This window comes from Schistocerca serialis, chromosome 3 (assembly GCF_023864345.2).
Source record: "Schistocerca serialis cubense isolate TAMUIC-IGC-003099 chromosome 3, iqSchSeri2.2, whole genome shotgun sequence".
NCBI lineage: Eukaryota > Metazoa > Arthropoda > Insecta > Orthoptera > Acrididae > Schistocerca > Schistocerca serialis.
In genome coordinates, this window is record NC_064640.1 from 120,024,642 (window position 1) to 120,044,799 (window position 20,158).

The following is a 20,158-nucleotide window of genomic DNA, read 5'->3' on the forward strand; positions in this document are numbered from 1 at the left end:
ATCTGCATTAATTTACATTTATCTATTTTTAAAGTTAGCTGCCATTCTTTACACCAGTCACAAATCCTGTCCAAGTCATCTTGTATCCTCCTACAGCCACTCAACGGCGACACCTTCCCGAACACCACAGCATCATCAGCAAACAGCCGCACATTGCTATCCACCCTATCCAAAAGATCATTTATGTAGATAGAAAACAACAGCGGACCTACCACACTTCCCTGGGGCACTCCAGATGATACCCTCACCTCCGATGAAGACTCACCATCGAGGACAACGTACTGGGTTCTATTACTTAAGAAGTCTTCGAGCCACTCACATACTTGGGAACAAATCCCATATGCTCGTACCTTAGTTAGGAGTCTGCAGTGGGGCACCGAGTCAAACGCTTTCCGGAAGTCAAGGAATATGGCATCCATCTGATAGCCTTCATCCATGGTTCGCAAGATATCATGTGAAAAAAGGGCGAGTTGAGTTTCGCAGGAGTGATGCTTTCTAAAGCCGTGGTGATGCATGGACAGCAACTTCTCTGTCTCAAGGAAATTCATTATATTCCAACTGAGAATATGTTCGAGAATCGTGCAACAAACTGATGTTAAGGATATTGGTCTGTAATTTTGAGGATCCGTCCTTCTACCCTTCTTAAATAATGGCGTCAGCTGCGCTTTTTTCCAGTCGCTCGGGACTTTACGTTGGGCAAGAGATTCACGATAAATGCAAGCTAAGTAAGGAGCCAATGCAGTAGAGTACTCTCTGTAAAACCGAATTGGAATCCCATCAGGACCTGGCGATTTATTTATTTTCAACCCATTCAGCTGCTTCACAACCCCAGGGATGTCTATCACTATGTCCTCCATACGGGAATCTGTCCGAGACTCAAACGGCGGTATGTTTGTACGATCCTCCTACGTGAAAGATTTCTCAAATGCTAAATTTAAAATTTCAGCTTTCGTTTTGCTGTCTTCCGTTGCCAGGCCAGACTGATCAATGAGTGACTGGATATGGAGTACCTGGCAGTAGGTGGCAGCACAATGCAGCTAGTATGAAAAATGTATGTTTTTTGGGGTGTCCGGATACTTTTGATCACATAGTGTACGTTCAGTCGTGATTGAAGCAGGTAATAGACTTCTGTTTATTGGTAGAATACTGGGGAAGCGCAATCAGTCTACAGAAGAGATTGCTTACAAATCACTCATGCGATCCATCTAGAATATTGCTCAATTGTACGGGACCTGTTCGACTAAGAGGGGATATTTAACGTATTCAGAGAAGGGCAGCACGAATGGTCACAGGTTTGTTTGTTCCATGGGAGAGTGTCACAGAGATTCTGAAGGAACTACACTACTGGCCATTAAAATTGCTACACCAAGAAGAAATGCAGATGATAAACAGGTATTCATTGGACAAATATATTATACTGTAACTGACATGTGATTATATTTTCACGCAATTTGGGTGCATAGATCCTGAGAAATCAGTACCCAAAACAACCACCCTGGCCGTAGTAACGGCCTTGATACGCCTGGGCATTGAGTCATAAAGAGCTTGGATGGCGTGTACAGGTACAGCTGCCCAGCAGCTTCAACATGATACCACAGTTCATCAAGAGTAGTGACTGGCGTATTGTAACGAGCCAGTTGCCCGGCCACCATTGACCAGACGTTTTCAATTTGTGAGAGATCTGGAGAATTTGCAGGCCAGGGCAGCAGTCGAACATTTTCTGTATCCAGAAAGGCCCGTACAGGACCTGCAACATGCGGTCGTGCACTCTCCTGCTGAAATGTAGGGTTTCGCAGGGATCGAATGAATGGTAGAGCCACGGGTCGTAACACATCTGAAATGAAACGTCCACTGTTCGAAAGTGCTGTCAATGCGAACAAGAGGTGACCGAGGCATGTAACCAATGCTACCCCATACCATCACGCAGGGTGATACTCCAGTATGGCGATGACGAATACACGCTTCCAATGTGCGTTCACCGCGATGTCGCCAAACACGGATGCGACCATCATGATGCTGTAAACAGAACCTGGATTCATCCGAAAAAATGACGTTTTGCCATTCGTGCACCCAGGTTCGTCGTTGAGTACACCATCTCAGGCGCTCCTGTCTGTGATGCAGCGTCTCGGGCAACCGGAGCCATGGTCTCCGAGCGGACACTCCATGCTGCTGCAAACGTCGTCGAACTGTTCGTACAGATGCTTTTTGTCTTGCAAACGTCCCCATCTGTTGACTTAGGGATCGAGACGTGGCTGCACGATCCGTTACAACCATGCGGATAAGATAGCCGTCATCTCGACTGCTAGTGATACGGCCGGCCGCGGTGGTCTAGTGGTTCTAGGCGCGCAGTCCGGAACCGCGCGATTGCTACGGTCGCAGGTTCGAATCCTGCCTCGGGCATGGATGTGTGTGATGTCCTTAGGTTTGTTAGGTTTAAGTAGTTCTAAGTTCTAGGGGACTGATGACCACAGTAGTTAAGTCCCATAGTGCTCAGCGCCATTTGAACCATTTTGCTAGTGATACGAGGCCGTTGAGATCCAGCACGGCTTTCCGTATTACCCTCCTGAACCACCGATTCCATATTCTGCGAACAGTCACTGGATCTCGACCAACGCGAGCAGCAATGTCGCGATACGATAAACCGCAATCGCGATAGGCTACAATCCGACGTTTATCAAAGTCGGAAACGTGATGGTACGCATTTCTCCTTCTTACACGAGTCATCACAACAACGTTTCACCAGGCAACGCCGGTCAACTGCTGTTTGTATATGAGAAATCCGTTGGAAACTTCCCTCATGTCAGCACGTTGTAGGTATCACCACCGGCGCCAGTGTGAATGCTCTGAAAAGCTAATCATTTGCATATCACAGCATCTTCTTCCTGTCGGTTAAATTTCTCGTCAGTAGCACGTCATCTTCGTGGTGTAGCAATTTTAATGGCCAGTAGTGTAAAATGGCTGACTCTTGAAGACAGACGTAAACTATCCCGAGAAAGTCTATTAACAAAGTTTCAAGAACCGTCTTTGAATGAATAATTTAGGGATATACAACAACCCCTAACGTATCGTTCACACAGGGATCGTGAGGATAAGATCAGAATAATTTCTGCACGCACAGAGGCATTCAAACGATCATTCTTCCCACGCTCCGTACGTGACGCCCTGAGGCAGACAGACAATCATTCTTCCCACGCTCCATGCGTGAATGGAACGGGAAGAAACTTTAATAACTGGTACAATGTGACGTACTCTCTGCCATGCACATCACGGTGGTTTTGCAGAGAATAGATGTAGATGTAATTTGTCACGTTCGCTTTTGACAATTTTTTCTGGCATGTGGTCGCACCAGTTCTTTGCCACCAGCAGATGGTAATTTTGGCATAAATGCTTGTGCCTCTGCTCATAATTAAGGTTTCTTCCTGTTCCATCTTTTTGCAGCAGTCCAAAATGTGATTAGCTGTTTCGTCAGCTTCTTTGCGGGACCTGCACTTTGAGTCTGTTGATGATTTCTCGATTCTGGCTTTGAGCGTGACACCAGCAAAAAAACCTAACGTGCAGACTCTGCAGAGAAGCTAACGAAATATCACTATTATTATGCGGTACTATTATCTACTCTGTTTCTAAAAATTATCGTAAATAAATATTATGTCGTGAAAACAAAGCTACTGACGCGGAAGTTGAGTGCATTGTTAATACAGCTGCGTCGCACTAAACTAGCTACTGAAAGCCAGAGACACTGCAATCGGTTTCCGTCGCGTGTGCATGATGGAAAGCAGCGTGAAGCAGCGTAGGAAGGTTGGTATTGTTAATAGTTTAAAGAGAGAACAATGATACGATAGCTTGGTCAGTTAACATCGAAGCACCATGAGCTTCGATGCAGGTCCATTGGCAGATTGGAGGCAAGTAAAACTTAGACAAAAGTAGCTAGGTGGGTTGATTTGGTTCACTCTGTTGTTCATAAGAGTGGTAACAATTTCTAACCATAGGATCGACATATTTGTTACTCAGTCAAGAATAACCAAGAGCTAAGACACGCGCTAATGACCGATATTTACTTCTATGTGCTGAAAGGAATAGGACCATGACCTCATTCCAACTATGGTGTGCTATTGCTACAGCCTCCGGAAGGGTGATGCAATCGAGTCCTGTACACAAAAGGCTTGATGGACGTGGACTGCATGCCGCGTAACCCACCTCATGTTTACTGCTAACGGCTAACCGCTCGTCGCAGACGATCATTTGCAGCCCCCAGTTCCCCTCCCTCCTACCCACTTGCAAATGCTCGTCTGTTGACGAGTGGTTAGCGGTAAATATGAGCCCTATAAGAAATCTTTTTGTGTCCACATCGGACGTTCCTTGTAACCGTTACACCAAGTGGAAGGACAACTTGCAACCGGAGCATTGGTCATCGCCGGGAATCTCCCCCCCCCCCCCCCCTCATTGCACTTGCAACAAAATAATTTTTTAGAAATAAAAGTTCTATCAGTATACGTAGGACAGTTGAAAATTATTAAGTTCTAAATAAATTGTGACATGTCGAAGCAAATCTTATTTTCTTCGTCCAAAAAATCGAGTCAAAAGCTTGCACCGAAAATGGACTTTTGAAGATATTGCAAAACGGCTCGGTTCGCTGATTTAGTTAAGAATGCCGTCAGTGAGAGAGCACTTCGATTTCCTGCTGCTAATAAGGCGAGTACACCGTTCGCTTGTTACACATTTTTGCGAGCTTCAAACAGGTACAACTTATTTTCAGTTATCTGGGTAGTTACTATTTTATTTTTGTAATTTCTTGCGTGTTTGAGTGCCTACTAGACACAACCGTTTATTTTAATAACAGTGTAGTGTACAGTATCGCCGTTGCTATCGACCCTCGTATCGTACAGGCTTTTGTTTGTTTGGTTAGAACAGCTCAGTGTCGGTTAGACCGTCAGTGAGAGAGCACTTCGATTTCCTGCTGCTAATAAGGCGAGTACACCGTTCGCTTGTAGGGTAAACATAGTCATGTGTAGGGACTGTGGTTGTTGTGAGCGGACGCAAGGAGAATTGGCCACTCTTCGGGGGCAGGTGGAGGCTTTGTCTGTTAGGCTCATCGAGCTCGAGGCGCAGGCGTCGGCTCGTAGTGGCGTTGGGGCAACTGTGGTGAGACCTATGCCTACTTCGGTGGCCTTGGAATCACATGGAACCCCTGATGTCGCTGCGTCTTCCGGCAGTGAGCATCTTACCGGTCAGCCATCACTCCAGGGTGAATGGCGGACAGTGGTGGGCTCGCGCGTGCCTGGCCGAAAGGCAAAGGTGGGATCTGGCCGCGTGGCAGCTGCCTTACCCCTTTCCAACAGGTACGGGGTGCTTCCTAGTGGTGATGACATCGTTTCCGAGCCACCACAGGATGCCTCGCCTGTTGGGCCAGTGGCCGATTCTCCGGCAAGGTCCCGACAGTCACAGAGGGCGGGCCTATTAGTTATAGGGAGCTCCAACGTTAGGCGGGTTATGGAGCCCCTTAGGAAAATAGCGGGTAGGTCGGGGAAGAATGCCAGTGTGCACTCGGTGTGCTTGCCGGGGGGTCTCGTCCGTAATGTGGAGGAGGCCCTTCCGGCAGCTATTGAACGCACTGGGTGTGACCGGCTGCAGATAGTAGCACATGTCGGAACGAATGACGCCTGCCGCTTGGGTTCTGAGGCCATCCTTGGTTCCTTCCGGCGGCTGGCTGATTTGGTGAAGACAACCAGCATCGCACGCGGAGTGCAAGCTGAGCTTAATATCTGCAGCATAGTGCCCAGAGTCGATCGCGGTCCTCTGGTTTGGAGCCGTGTGGAGGGTCTAAACCAGAGGCTCAGACGACTCTGCGACTATAATGGTTGCAAATTCATCGACCTCCGTTATTGGGTGGAGAACTGTAGGGCCCCCCTAGACAGGTCAGGCGTGCACTACACACCGGAAGCAGCTACTAGGGTAGCAGAGTACGTGTGGCGTGCACACGGGGGTTTTTTAGGTTAGAGGGACCCCCCCTTGGGCGAAACGATAAAATACCTGACGGCTTACCAGAGAGGACATTATCATCGTTGATAAAGAACGTCCGTCCTCAGAGACCAAAAACAGGAAAAGTCAACGTAATATTGGTAAACTGCAGGAGTATCCAGGGCAAGGTTCCTGAATTAGTATCTCTTATTGAAGGAAATAGTGCGCATATAGTATTAGGAACGGAAAGTTGGTTAAAACCGGAAGTGAACAGTAACGAAATCCTAGACACAGAATGGAATATATACCGCAAGGATAGGATAAACGCCAATGGTGGAGGAGTATTTATAGCAGTAAAGAATTCAATAATATCCAGTGAAGTTATTAGCGAATGCGAATGTGAAATAATCTGGGTTAAGTTAAGTATCAAAGGTGGGTCAGATATGATAGTCGGATGCTTCTATAGACCACCTGCATCAGCAACCGTAGTAGTTGAGCGCCTCAGAGAGAACCTGCAGAACGTCGTGAAGAAGTTTCGTGATCATACTATTGTAATAGGGGGAGACTTCAATCTACCAGGTATAGAATGGGATAGTCACACAATCAGAACTGGAGCCAGGGACAGAGACTCTTGTGACATTATCCTGACTGCCTTGTCCGAGAATTACTTCGAGCAGATAGTTAGAGAACCAACTCGTGAAGCTAACGTTTTAGACCTCATAGCAACAAATAGACCGGAACTTTTCGACTCCGTGAATGTAGAAGAGGGTATCAGTGATCATAAGTCAGTGGTTGCATCAATGACTACAAGTGTAATAAGAAATGCCAAGAAAGGAAGGAAAATATATTTGCTTAACAAGAGTGATAGGGCACAAATCGCAGAATATCTGAGTGACCACCATCAAACGTTCATTTCTGAGGAAGAGGATGTGGAACAAAAATGGAAAAAATTCAGAAACATCGTCCAGTACGCCTTAGATAAGTTCGTACCGACTAAGGTCCAAAGCGAGGGGAAAGATCCACCGTGGTATAACAATCATGTACGAAAGGTACTACGGAAACAAAGAAAGCTTCATCATAGGTTTAAGAGTAGTCGAATCATAGCTGATAAGGAAAAGCTGAACGAAGCGAAAAAGAGCGTAAAGAGAGCAATGAGAGAAGCATTCAACGAATTCGAACATAAAACATTGGCAAACAATCTAAACAAGAACCCTAAAAAGTTTTGGTCATATGTAAAATCGGTAAGCGGATCTAAATCCCCTATTCAGTCACTCGTTGACCACGATGGCACCGAAACAGAGGACGACCGAAGAAAGGCAGAAATACTGAATTCAGTGTTCCGAAACTGTTTCACTGCGGAAAATCGTAACACTGTCCCTGACTTCAGCCGTCGCACGGACGCCAAAATGGAAAATATTGAAATAAACGATATCGGAATTGAAAAACAACTGCTATCACTTAGTAGCGGAAAAGCATCCGGACCAGACGAGATACCCTTAAGATTCTACAGTGATTATGCTAAAGAACTTGCCCCCTTTCTATCAGCAATTTATCGTAGATCGCTGGAAGAACGTAAAGTACCTAGCGACTGGAAGAAAGCGCAGGTCGTTCCCATTTTCAAGAAGGGTCATAAATCAGATGCGAATAATTATAGGCCTATTTCGCTTACGTCAATCTGTTGTAGAATAATGGAACATGTTTTGTGTTCTCGTATTATGACGTTCTTAGATAATACAAATCTCCTTCATCATAACCAACATGGATTCCGCAAACAGAGATCATGTGAAACTCAGCTCGCTCTATTTGCCCAAGAAATTCACAGTGCCGTAGACACTGGCGAGCAGATTGATGCCGTATTCCTGGACTTCAGGAAGGCATTTGATACGGTTCCGCACTTACGTTTAGTGAAAAAAATACGAGCTTACGGAATATCGGACCAGGTTTGTGATTGGATTCAGGATTTCCTAGAAGAAAGAACACAACATGTCATTCTTAACGGTTCAAAATCTGCAGATGTAGAGGTAATTTCGGGAGTACCGCAGGGAAGCGTGATAGGACCTTTATTGTTTACAATATACATAAATGACTTAGTTGACAACATCGGTAGCTCCGTGAGGCTATTTGCAGATGACACGGTTGTCTACAAGAAAGTAGCAACATCAGAAGACTCGTACGTACTCCAGGAGGACCTGCAGAGGATTAATGCATGGTGCGACAGCTGGCAGCTTTCCCTAAACGTAGATAAATGTAATATAATGCGCATACATAGGGGCAGAAATCCATTCCAGTACGATTATGCCATAGGTGGTAAATCATTGGAAGCGGTAACGACCGTAAAATACTTAGGAGTTACTATCCGGAGCGATCTGAAGTGGAATGATCACATAAAACAAATAGTGGGAAAAGCAGGCGCCAGGTTGAGGTTCATAGGAAGAATTCTAAGAAAATGTGACTCATCGACGAAAGAAGTAGCTTACAAAACGCTTGTTCGTCCGATTCTTGAGTATTGCTCATCAGTATGGGACCCTTACCAGGTTGGATTAATAGAAGAGATAGACATGATCCAGCGAAAAGCAGCGCGATTCGTCATGGGGACATTTAGTCAGCGCGAGAGCGTTACGGAGATGCTGAACAAGCTCCAGTGGCGGACACTTCAAGAAAGGCGTTACGCAATACGGAGAGGTTTATTATCGAAATTACGAGAGAGCACATTCCGGGAAGAGATGGGCAACATATTACTACCGCCCACATATATCTCGCGTAATGATCACAACGAAAAGATCCGAGAAATTAGAGCAAATACGGAGACTTACAAGCAGTCGTTCTTCCCACGCACAATTCGTGAATGGAACAGGGAAGGGGGGATCAGATAGTGGTACAATAAGTACCCTCCGCCACACACCGTAAGGTGGCTCGCGGAGTATAGATGTAGATGTAGATGTAGATCAAATTGCTATCAAAATCGTATGTAGCGTTCTCAAGCTATGTTTGCCGTGATACGGTTTCGAGAAAAACGCGTTTAAATTTTTCTGTTGCATATTTTGAAGCTAAGTTAAACATACCTTTAGTTAGCGATCCCTGGACCATACAGCAATCATTCCAGATCCAAGAGGAGGTCCTCTTCCACGTTCTTCGTGGCTATGGTGCTCGTGCTGCCCTCTGTGGTCATCTCGTGCTATGCGTAGCTGTGATCGCTCAATATGCATGTCGTTCTCTTTCGTGCAGAAGTTGTAAGAGGCTGGTCTGATCTCAAGTCCGATCACGTTCATAATTTCCATAATGTGTGTTAGGCCGTCGCTGAAATTACATGCTGCCACATTGGCCGCGATGTCGGCTATTTTTTTCCCCGCTGTGAATGGCTTTCGGAGACTACTTCACAAATCGACTTATAACTCGATAACGAAGTTTCTGGCGAATTTGGGATGATCATTACAATAAAGTAGATATTCCAGAGAACATTTAAAGCAAAAAAAAAAGAAGATTGTTTGAAATTTCAAAGAGGACCACCTCCTTCAGTGTATGATGCTGATTTCGGTAGACGTATAGACGTAGGTGGTGAAATAGCTAGGAACCCCGATTTCTGCTCCCGTTATTCGCAGTTTTCGTCTTTCTTGTTAGTGATGTGGCTACGGAAATAGTAGTAGAATGAACTGTTGACTTCGACCAAGCTGGGAGCGCACTTCTTCTTCTTCTTTTTTTTTGTTGAACAGTGGTCTGTTTCGCTACTCTGATGGCAAAGATATAGACTGGGTTGTACAGAGTGCACACTGATGGTGCTTGGACCAAATACTAGTCCGTATTCTAACCAGGTCTTTAAGGCTCTGAGTTCTAGGGGCGTAGATTTTTGGCTCTGAGCACTATGGGACTTAACATCTGAGGTCATCAGTCCCCTAGAACTTAGAACTACTTAAACCTAACTAACCTAAGGACATCACACACATTCAAGCCCGAGGCAGGATTCGAACCTGCGACCGTAGCGGTCGCACGGTTCCAGACTGAAGCGCCTAGAACCGCTCGGTCACATCGGCCGGCCGTAGATTTTTGGGTGTGGATAATTCGGTGAAGTGATGGTCCGCCTCGCGCAGTAACGCACTTATTTATGTTACGTACTGACGTTATCGAAGTTATTTTCCGGTATTGTCAACGTGCCAGACTGGAGAGACGCGAGATGTGTATCGTGTAGCCTACTTTAATAATAGTACGGGTTAAGTTAATTTTAGCTGTGATTATACCCGTCGGCTGGAACCAAAGTTTCACGATGGAAACCTGTACAAAATTCTTATGCCAGATTTTGTGCTGTAAGTTGTATGGCTATATTTCGATCTGAAAACTTCAGCATGAACACTTCAGTGGCTTCAGCGCGACTGCGCCGTGCGGCGCTTATTTCGTCGACCGGTGAGAACAACTCCTTCCTTTCCGGGAATACCCGTATGCTTGAGACGCGCGTGCTGATGTAGCATACGGGTAGGGAGGGGGTGATGGGGGTGGGGAGAGAGGCAGCCAGTGGGCGTCTCGTCAGTCAGCTACGAAGCAGTGGACGGTCGAGAGCACAGTGAGTACCACTCCTTCCGTTTCATGTGTTTACGTCTCACGGCGGCTTTAGTGTTGCCGTTTAGCAATCGTATGCACACTTTGACTTAACACAGCTTGCTCCTTCAGCACTCCGTTCTTTAATTTGTTTGTTGTTGTCGTCCATTTTTCCCACTCAGGCTCGTTCGAATCATTCTTGTAATTTGCTGTTTCCAGCGGCTTCATTATACGCCTCTCTAAAATTTCGCTCCGCTCTTGCTTTTACTTACTGAACTAATGTCAGGCTCTACGTCCTCTTCCTTTTTCTCTACTTTAAACTTTTTTCCGTTCTTCGTAGACCGCCTGTTGTAATTTAAACCCCCATTCCTGATTCGGACATAAAAATCTTTGACTTCCCTGCCGCTCATTTTTCACATAGTGCTATGTGTGTGCTGTGGCGGACCCAGTTAATTACTTGTGTAGTTCGTCGCTCATCTAAACTATGCACCGTGCGATGTGGCACACGTCATTTGCACGACAGCAACAAGCATGTGCTGTATATGGCTGCGTATGTCGACTTGAAGGTATGTACAATGCCAGCCACTAGTATTTTGGCGTACTTCAAAATTATAAACATCAGTCGTTGCTTCTGTAAACATTTGCGAAAATTAATTATGAAGAAGAGCAACTACTAAAAATGCCAATGTGTCAGAATTATGGGAAGCTAAAATCAACAACAACAACAATAACAATAAACATAATAATAATAAAATTTGGTAATAATGACTTGTCTTCGGCTGTACAGTTATCAGTCATATACCCGTAATTTTTTATTTTCTTGTATACAACGCCAATAACAATTTCGAACGTCAAATCCCAAGTTTAAATTCGACGAGAGTAAATTAGAAGCTGTCCCTCGTGTAGAAAAAAAAAGTTCTATACACCACGTAGCGGGTCTAGTATTGTGAATCTCTCGGAAAAAATATTACCGAATTTAAGTGGATTTCAGATTCTGCATTTAAGTACGAGAGGCCGACGCCATTATTGCTGTGTAACAGCTACACTGATAGACCAAAACATTATGACCACTGCCCTCCGCGACGTTGGATGCCGCCTTATGGTGTTGTGGGCACGCGATGCGGTAACCAAAGTATGTAAGCGGAGCAGATATGGACGGGGGATCACCCTAACGAAGATCTGGGCTTCAAATTCGGAAATCCATTGAGATAAGCGGCTTTGACAATGGGCAGGTTATTATTACGCAGAGCCTGTGAAGGAGTATCTCGAAACCGGCGAAGCTGGTCGAATGTTCACGTGCTGCTGTCGCGAGCATCTACGAAAAAAGGTAGGACAAGCGCTAATGGTTGGACGCCCGCGACTCTTCACAGAACATGGGGTTCGAGGCTTGTCTGCGCTGTAAAGTAGGATAGCTCGTGATCTGTGGTATCTGTAAAGAATGGCAGCTAACTCTAAATATAGATAAATGTAAATTAATGCAGATGAATAGGAAAAAGAATCCTGTTTGAATACTCCATTAGTAGTGTAGCGCTTGACACAGTCATGTCGATTAAATATTTGGGCGTAACATTGCAGAGCGATATGAAGTGGGACAAGCATGTAATGGCAGTTGTGGGGGAGGCGGATAGTCGTCTTCGGTTCATTGGTAGAAGTTTGGGAAGATGTGGTTCATCTGTAAAGGAGACCGCTTATAAAACACTAATACGACCTATTCTTGGGTACTGCTCGAGCGTTTGGGATCCCTATCAGGTCGGGTTGAGGGAGGACATAGAAGCAATTCAGAGGCGGGCTGCTAGATTTGTTACTGGTAGGTTTGATAATTACGCGAGTGTTACGGAAATGCTTCAGGAACTCGGGTGGGAGCCTCTAGAGGAAATGAGGCGTTCTTTTCGTGAATCGCTACTGAGGAAATTTAGAGAACCAGCCTTTGAGGCTGACTGCAGTACAATTTTACTGCCGCCAGCTTACATTTCGCGGAAAGACCACAAAGATAAGATAAGAGAGATTAGGGCTCGTACAGAGGCATATAGGCGGTCATTTTTCCCACGTTCTGTTTGGGAATGGAACAGGGAGAGAAGATGGTAGTTGTTGTACGAGGTACCCTCCGCCACGCACCGTATGGTGGATTGCGGAGTATGTATGTAGATGTAGATCTCTGCCGAAGGAGCACAGTGCTGGTGCACGCATAAGTGTTCGGAGCACCGTTTCTCGTACACTGTTGAACATGGAGCTCCGCAGCAGACCACTCCTACATGTTGACCCAATGACATCGTCAATTACAATTGTAGTGGGCACGGAACTGTCGTTCGACCGTCGATTAATGGAAACGTGTCGGCCCTTCGGGTGAATCACATTCTTGCTACATTAGGTTGACGATCGTCCTCAAAAACGCCGTCATCGAGGCGAACGGCGGCTCGAACGTGCAGCGCGCCGCGGACACAGGCCTGTAGAGGTGGTAATATGCCATGGGAGACATTCTTCTGTGCTTGCATGGGACCTGTGGTAGTAATCGAAGACACACTGACAGCTGCGAACCACTTGCATCCATTCATGCTTGACGTCTTCCCCGACGGCGATGTCACCATCCAGCAGCATAATTGTCCATGTCTCGGAGCCAGAACCACGCTAAAGTGGTTTGAGGAGCATTATAGTGAACTCACGTTGATGTCTCGGAGACCAAATTCGTCTGATATAAATCCTACGGAAAGCCAACGTTCTTGCCGCAGTGGTAACTCCGTTTCCCGTCAGGTCACTGAAGTTAAGCGCTGTCAGGCGGGCTTGGGTAGCACTTGAATGGGTGACCATCCGGTCTGCCATGCGCTGTTGCTAGGTGCGCTCAGCCCTTTTGAGGCCAACTAAGAAGCTGCTTGATGGCGAAGTAGTGGCTTATGTCACGAAAACTGACAACGGCCGGGAGAGTGCTGTGCTGACGACATACCCCTCCACATCCGCATCAAGTGAAACCTGTGGGATGGGAATGACACGACGGTCGGTCGGTACCGTGGGGCCTTCAAGACCTGTTCGGACGGAACTTAGTTTAAAGCCCGTGGAACCCATCTGGATCGCTATCGAATACCATCACCGTTTCCGCAAATCAGAGCCCGTTATTTACGCGAATTACATGACCTGTGCGTAGACATCTAACGCCACATACCTCTACAAACCTACCAAAAAACTGTTGGATCCGTAATATGCAGAATATGTGATGTATTTCGTTCCAAAGGCGGATAAACAAGCTATTAAGTAGGTGGTCATAGTGTTTTGACTCATCGGTGTATAATAATAACAGTAATCATGTAACTACTAGTTAGGCTAATGGGCACTAATTAGACTGATTTTGAGGTATAAACTGAAGTAAACGCTTAGGAATGAGACAAAAAAAATGTCTTCGACACATTTAATGTTCTATTTTTTTTAATGTTCCGTTGGAAAAAGCGAGTGGAGTGAAACTAGGTTGGTACTTACATGCCGGCCGCTGGTGGCCGAGCGGTTCTAGGCGCTTCAGTTTGGAACCGCGCGACCGCTACGGTCGTAGGTTCGAATCCTGCCTCGGGCATGGATGTGTGTGATGTCCTTAGGTTAGTTAGGTTTAAGTAGTTCTAAGTTCTAGGGGACTGATGACCTGAGATGTTAAGTCTCATAGTGCTCAGAGCCATTTGGTACTAACGTAGCCACAGCAGTTATAATTTTGTATTATGTAGTCAGTGGCAAAACCACTCGCAAGGCAAACGGACAGAGAACCCAACTGCTGAAATTTTATGGGTTCCCGCCCTGAATTGGGCGTTTGCTACATCTCTGCGTCTCAGGTCTGTAGAGCTCGCTCTGGATATGTAACTGACTCCTTAATTCTATTCAAGAAATGTCATATAAAAATTGAGGGGTAGGTAAGTATCAGTCTGCATCTAAGCATACATGAGATGTATTCGCAGCTGCGAATACAAATAACCATCAGCTGTATAAGGGAATGATGTCAGTGAAAATTTGTGCCGGACCGGGACTCGAACCCGGATTTCCCGCTTTATGCAAGCAGTCGCCTTTATTTTGGCAATCCGTGCTCGACTCACGGCCACACACAAACTCGTATATGTTGTCATTTCTGCGTCACAGCTTGTACTCGTACATACATTATGTAATTCCCGTACAGTGGAGGCCATTTTAATTGAAAGTCGCTGCCTGGTATCGGCGGGTAAATACGACATTGCAGTGCATGCATATCAGAAGGAACGCTGCATCGTTCTTAACAACACACGCACTGCAATATCGCATTTAAAATTGTTTTCGGTGTTTCAGATAATATGTTCTCATGGATAATTTTATAGGTACGGTCTTCAATCCAACGTGAACCAAAGTTGTTGAATTCACTACAGGATATTATCGACATATCTTCTTTCTAGCACTTATCTTTATTCTCATATTGTTTGTTGACAGGAAATTTGATTAGCAAATAAATGTTCTATAAACTGTTACCAGCTGCATAAGTAGACGTGTGCAAGTTTTATGTGAGTAAATCCCATACATGATTCCAATTACTCTCTTTTGTGTTATGTGAGTAACTCCCACACATGGCTTGAGTTGCTGTCTTTTGTGCAAAAAGAACATTTTTTGCTTAGGTGAAGACTTAAGCCAAAATATGTATGAGAATAGAGGATATACGAGACATTAACTTGCTAAATTCTGTCATCCGTTATTCTGACGGCGAAAGCACCTGGGCCTAATTACTTCATACAACTTCTTTCATTTTCTTCCGATTTCTCTTTCTATTTATTTTAATTTTTTAAGAATAATGTGATTATCAGCGTGTGCAGTTTCTGTTGTTCCTCGTAACGTTTTTGTTCACTTGCCGTTGTTTAGGTCAAACTCCTTGCTGGGTAGTTGGTGCATTGCTTTATATATTCACTGTTTCTTTTGAGAAGATTCCTATACCGAGGTTTTCTGTTTCTGAATCGGGTGATATCAGCATAAATACGTACTGTGGCTTGTGGTGTTTCAAAAATATTGTCTTTTAACTTGCTTTCCGTTCTCACAATCTGCATTCTATCACAGTTCTTCTTTACCTAACTAAATTTGGTAAATGTGGTTTGCTGTCCAGTACCATAAGTTTCATTTCCGTCAGAATCTATTGTGACCAGAACTTGTGGTGATATCACTCGCTAGTTTTATTTATTTTTCTGTTGCCGCTTCCGCTGCAGGGAAAAGAACTGTTCGACGTCAGTCGTTGATTGTGAAATCCGACCAATATGATATAGATCTTCAAGGCGAATGGCGTAACTGTTATCTAACAGAGTAACAGAGGCTCATGTTTAACGAAACCTAAAACCCGCAGAAGTAAACATCTTGAATGTGGAATCAGACAATATTTTACCAATTGTGCTAGAAGAGTTGGTGCTTTTTTTCCCGTTGTCTCATAACAAGAACGTGCGAACGCTTTGTTCAACGTGACAAAAGCAGTCTATGCAGATGGTCATCGCAGTTTAACCATTATCTTGTGTTTAATATTTTATTATACCATGCAGCGCCTTTTGAAGGCCGTGCATCATGTCTAAAAAATTTATTTTTCTAGACTTCGAAGCGATTTGACGTTTGTTACGGTGTTACGATTGGTAGCTTCGCTCATATACGGCGACACCTGACAACAGTCTTATCATTGCTGACTACAAGTACCTGTTATTGTCAGAGCGTGGGTGAATTTCAAGGGTGGTTGTTATGTAATTCTGACTGTAAATACACGTGTTTGGTCAAGGTCGGGAAACCGCAACTTGTTCTTGCTAGGCCGAAGCTTTGCTGTTTGGGCTTCAAAGATGAACATTATCGTCGTTGAACGATGGTCACTTGGTATTTACAGGAAGTGATGTGCTTCACTCCATTAAAAAGCACCAGATAAAAATGATCTTTAGACCTCCGACTGAGTCAGCTGCTGTACTTGGTTCGGTGAAAGGTGGTGCGATTTTTCGTAAGGCGACCATTGACAGAATTGCGTCAGTGTAACATGGCCTATACCGGGAAAACTACATGCAACATACAGAAGCAATGGGTCGAACATCAAGGTTGTACCAACCCTTTGCAATCCGGAATATCTGTTGCAGCAGTAATCTTCATTGTTACTAGTTTTTTATTTTTTGTTTTACACGTCTAATTCCGTAGGACCAAATTGAGGACTAAAATCTGCAAAGTCCTGGAACGTGTCACAACATGAAATTAAAACATAAAAGTAATAACAGATATGATGAAATGTGTATGAACCCAAAAAAGATAAGCCGTAAGTTTACATGAACGCATTGAACAATATAACATAGGGATCAGCTTAATTTTTCAAGGAACTCCTCGACAGTATAGAAGGAGTGACCCATGAGGAAACTCTTCAGTTTCGATTTGAAAGTGTGGGGATTACCGCCAAGTGTTTTGAATTCTTATGGTAGCTTATTGAAAATGGATGCAACAGTATACTGCACACTTTTTTGCACAAGAGTCAAGGAAGTGTGATCCAAATGCAGGTTGGATTTCTGCCTAGCATTAACTGAGTGAAAGCCTGCTGATTTTTGGGAATAAGCTGATACTATTAACAAGAAACGACAGTAAAGAATATGTATATTTGTTGGCCAGTGTCAGAATACCCAGACTTCTGAACAGGTGTCGACAAGAGGTTCGCGAACTTGCATCACTTATTGCCCGAAATGCCCGTTTCTGAGCCAAAAATATCCTTTCAGAATGGGAAGAGTTACCCCAAAATATAATACCATACGACATAAGTAGATAAAAAAAAAGCAAAGTAGACTACTTTTCGTGTCGAACTATCACTTACTTCAAATACCGTTCGAATAGTAAAAATGGTAGCATTAAGTCATTGAACAAGATCCTGAACGTGGGCTTTCCACGACAGTTTACCATCTATCTGAACACCTAGTAATTTGAACAGTTCAGCTTCACTAGTCATATGTCCAGTCTGTGAAATTAAAACGTCTGATTTTGTTGAATTGTGTGTTAGAAACTGAAAAAACTGAGTCTTACTGTGATTTAGCGTTAGATTTTCTACAAGCCATGAACTTACGCCAGAACTGCACTGATTCTGTGGACTACGATAAAGTCAAAATTTTGGCGTCCATGTCATGCTTGTGGAGCTCAGTTATTAAAGAAGTTGTGGAAATACTGCTGACGGACGAAACATTCGTGTTGACAGTTTCTGTCTGTATAAATACTGGTACTTAGACTATTCTGTAATTACTTCTCAAAGATAACTTTGCACTGGTCCAACAACAAAATTGCATCTATTACTGTGTTGAACTTACAGGTGTTTCATTTTGAGTCGCTATGTCCTTCTTAATAAAATGATCCATTGTTCGACACTTCATTATCTTATGTGAATATTTAGCCTTAATGAGGCACAGAAATGAGTAACGTATTTAGCCGTAAAAAAATCTTTGACCACCTACCCAGCAGTTTAAAGAATTTAATACATAATGAAAGTAGTTTCAAACACAAACTGAAATCGTGTTTGTTTGACACCTCCGCCGACTTCATAGAAAAATTTATGAATGTGCAGTAATATGGTTTGTGTGTTGAATACAAACCACTTCATGCAAAAAAAGTAACTTAACAGAATGGTGCCATATTTTTCTCTAAAAAAGTTACTTTAACTGTAAAACTGACCCGTTACACATTATAATGAGAGGTCTCTGTTATGAATCAAGGAATGTGCAAATAACTACACTCACTGTCAAAGGGATAAAGTGTTGAATCCTGCTAAACTCTACAGCAAAGTCTTCCGACTCATACAGAGGATAGCTGCTAGATACGACGCTCAGATTATTAGTGGGAATCATCGACTACAAGCAGCTGCAGGCTCGAAATTTAATTAAATGATCTGCAAACGTTTCTTGTTGGTTAATTATCTCAAATGACACTTGCTAACGAGAATTTAACAGTTACCTTGAAATAAAGTCAGTATATCGTGGCAGGAAAAACCCAGCAATACCAGTACAACAACACGGCCTTCAGAATGCCCAATTCCGTTGAAAACGGTCGCCTCTCTTTTATTTTATTTATCTATCCAATTTGTTCGACGAACATGTCGCCGTATTACATGGAGACTCCGAAAAATACACTACTGGCCATCAAAATTGCTACACCACGAAGACGACATGCTATAGACGTGAAATTTAACTGACAGGAAGAAGATGCTGTGATATGCAAATAATTAGCTTTTCAGAGCATTCACACAAGGTTGGCGCCGGTGGCGACACCTACAACGTGCTGACATGAGGAAAGTTTCCAAACGATTTCTCATACACAAACAGCAGTTGACCGGCGTTGCCTGGTGAAATGTTGTTGTGATACCTCGCGTAAGGAGGAGAAATGCGTACCATCATATTTCCGACTTTGATAAAGGTAGGATTGTAGCCCATCGCGATTGCGGTTTATCGTATCGCGACATTGCTGCTCGCGTTGGTCGAGATCCAATGACTGTTAGCAGCATATGGAATCGGTGGGTTCAGGAGGGTAATACGGAACGCCGTGCTGGATCCCAAAGGCCTCGTATCACTAGCAGTCGAGATGACAGCCATCTTATCCGCATGGCTGTAACGGATCGTGCAGCTACGTCTCGATCCCTGAGTCAACATATGGGGACGTTTGCAAGACAACAACCATCTGCACGAACAGTTCGACGACGTTTGCAGCAGCATGGAGTGTCAGCTCGGAGACCATGGCTCCGGTTGCCCGAGACGCTGCATCACAGACAGGAGCGCCTGCGATGGTGTACTCGACGACGCAGCTGGGTGCACGAATGGCAAAAGTCATTTTTTCGGATGAATCCAGGTTCTGTTTACAGCATCATGAAGGTCGCATCCGTGTTTGGCGACATCGCGGTGAACGCACATTGGAAGCGTGTATTCGTCATCGCCATACTGGCGTATCACCCGGCGTGATGGTATGAGCTGCCATTGGTTACACGTCTCGGACGACTCTCGTTCGCATTGACGGCACTTTGAACAGTGGACGTTACATTTCAGATGTGTTACGACCCGTGGCTCTACCCTTCATTCGATCCCTGCGAAACCCTACATTTCAGCAGGATAATGCACGACCACTTGATGCAGGTCCTGTACGGGCCTTTCGAGACACAGAAAATGTTCGACTGCTGCCCTGGCCAACACATTCTCCAGATCTCTCACCAACTGAAAACGTCTGGTGAATGGTGGCTGAGCAACTGGCTCGACACAATACGCCAGTCACTGCTCTTGGTGAACCGTGGTATCGTGTTGAATCTGCATGGGCAGCTGTACCTGTACATGCCATCCAAGCTCTGTTTGACTCAATGCCCAGGCGTATTAAGGCCATTATTACGACCAGAGGTGGTTGTTCTGGGTACTGATTTCTCAGGATCTATGCACCCAAATTGCGTGAAAATGTAATCACATGTCAGTTCTAGTATAATATGTTTGTCCAATGAATACCCGTTTATCATCTGCATTTTTTCTTGGTGTAGCAATTTTAATGACCAGTAGCGTAAGCTACGTATGTCGTCCCATGCTAAGACCATTCCGCAACAAGTGTGACGCATTGTTAGAAAAGAGTGAATGTTCTGGATTTCCTGTAGGTGCAGTTCTGCTACGGGACGGATAACAAGTGCATAAAATTGTGCGAGTGAAATGGCGCGCAAACTCTAAATGTACTGCGAAGT

At 44.5% G+C, this 20,158-nt stretch overlaps 1 protein-coding gene across 7 annotated transcripts in view; it reads left to right on the top strand.

Moving 5' to 3' along the window:
- The window catches only part of LOC126469810 (battenin), a 249,762-nt gene that overhangs the window by 58,483 nt on the left and 171,121 nt on the right, over positions 1–20,158 (top strand). The window contains exon 1 of one of the 7 annotated variants that reach the window (XM_050097078.1): positions 10,474–10,507. The exons of the other annotated variants lie outside the window; for them this stretch is intronic. The gene's annotated coding sequence lies outside the window, so the exon portion shown is untranslated. Of the gene's footprint in view, positions 1–10,473; positions 10,508–20,158 lie in introns of those variants that run through there. 7 annotated transcript variants of the gene reach the window in all.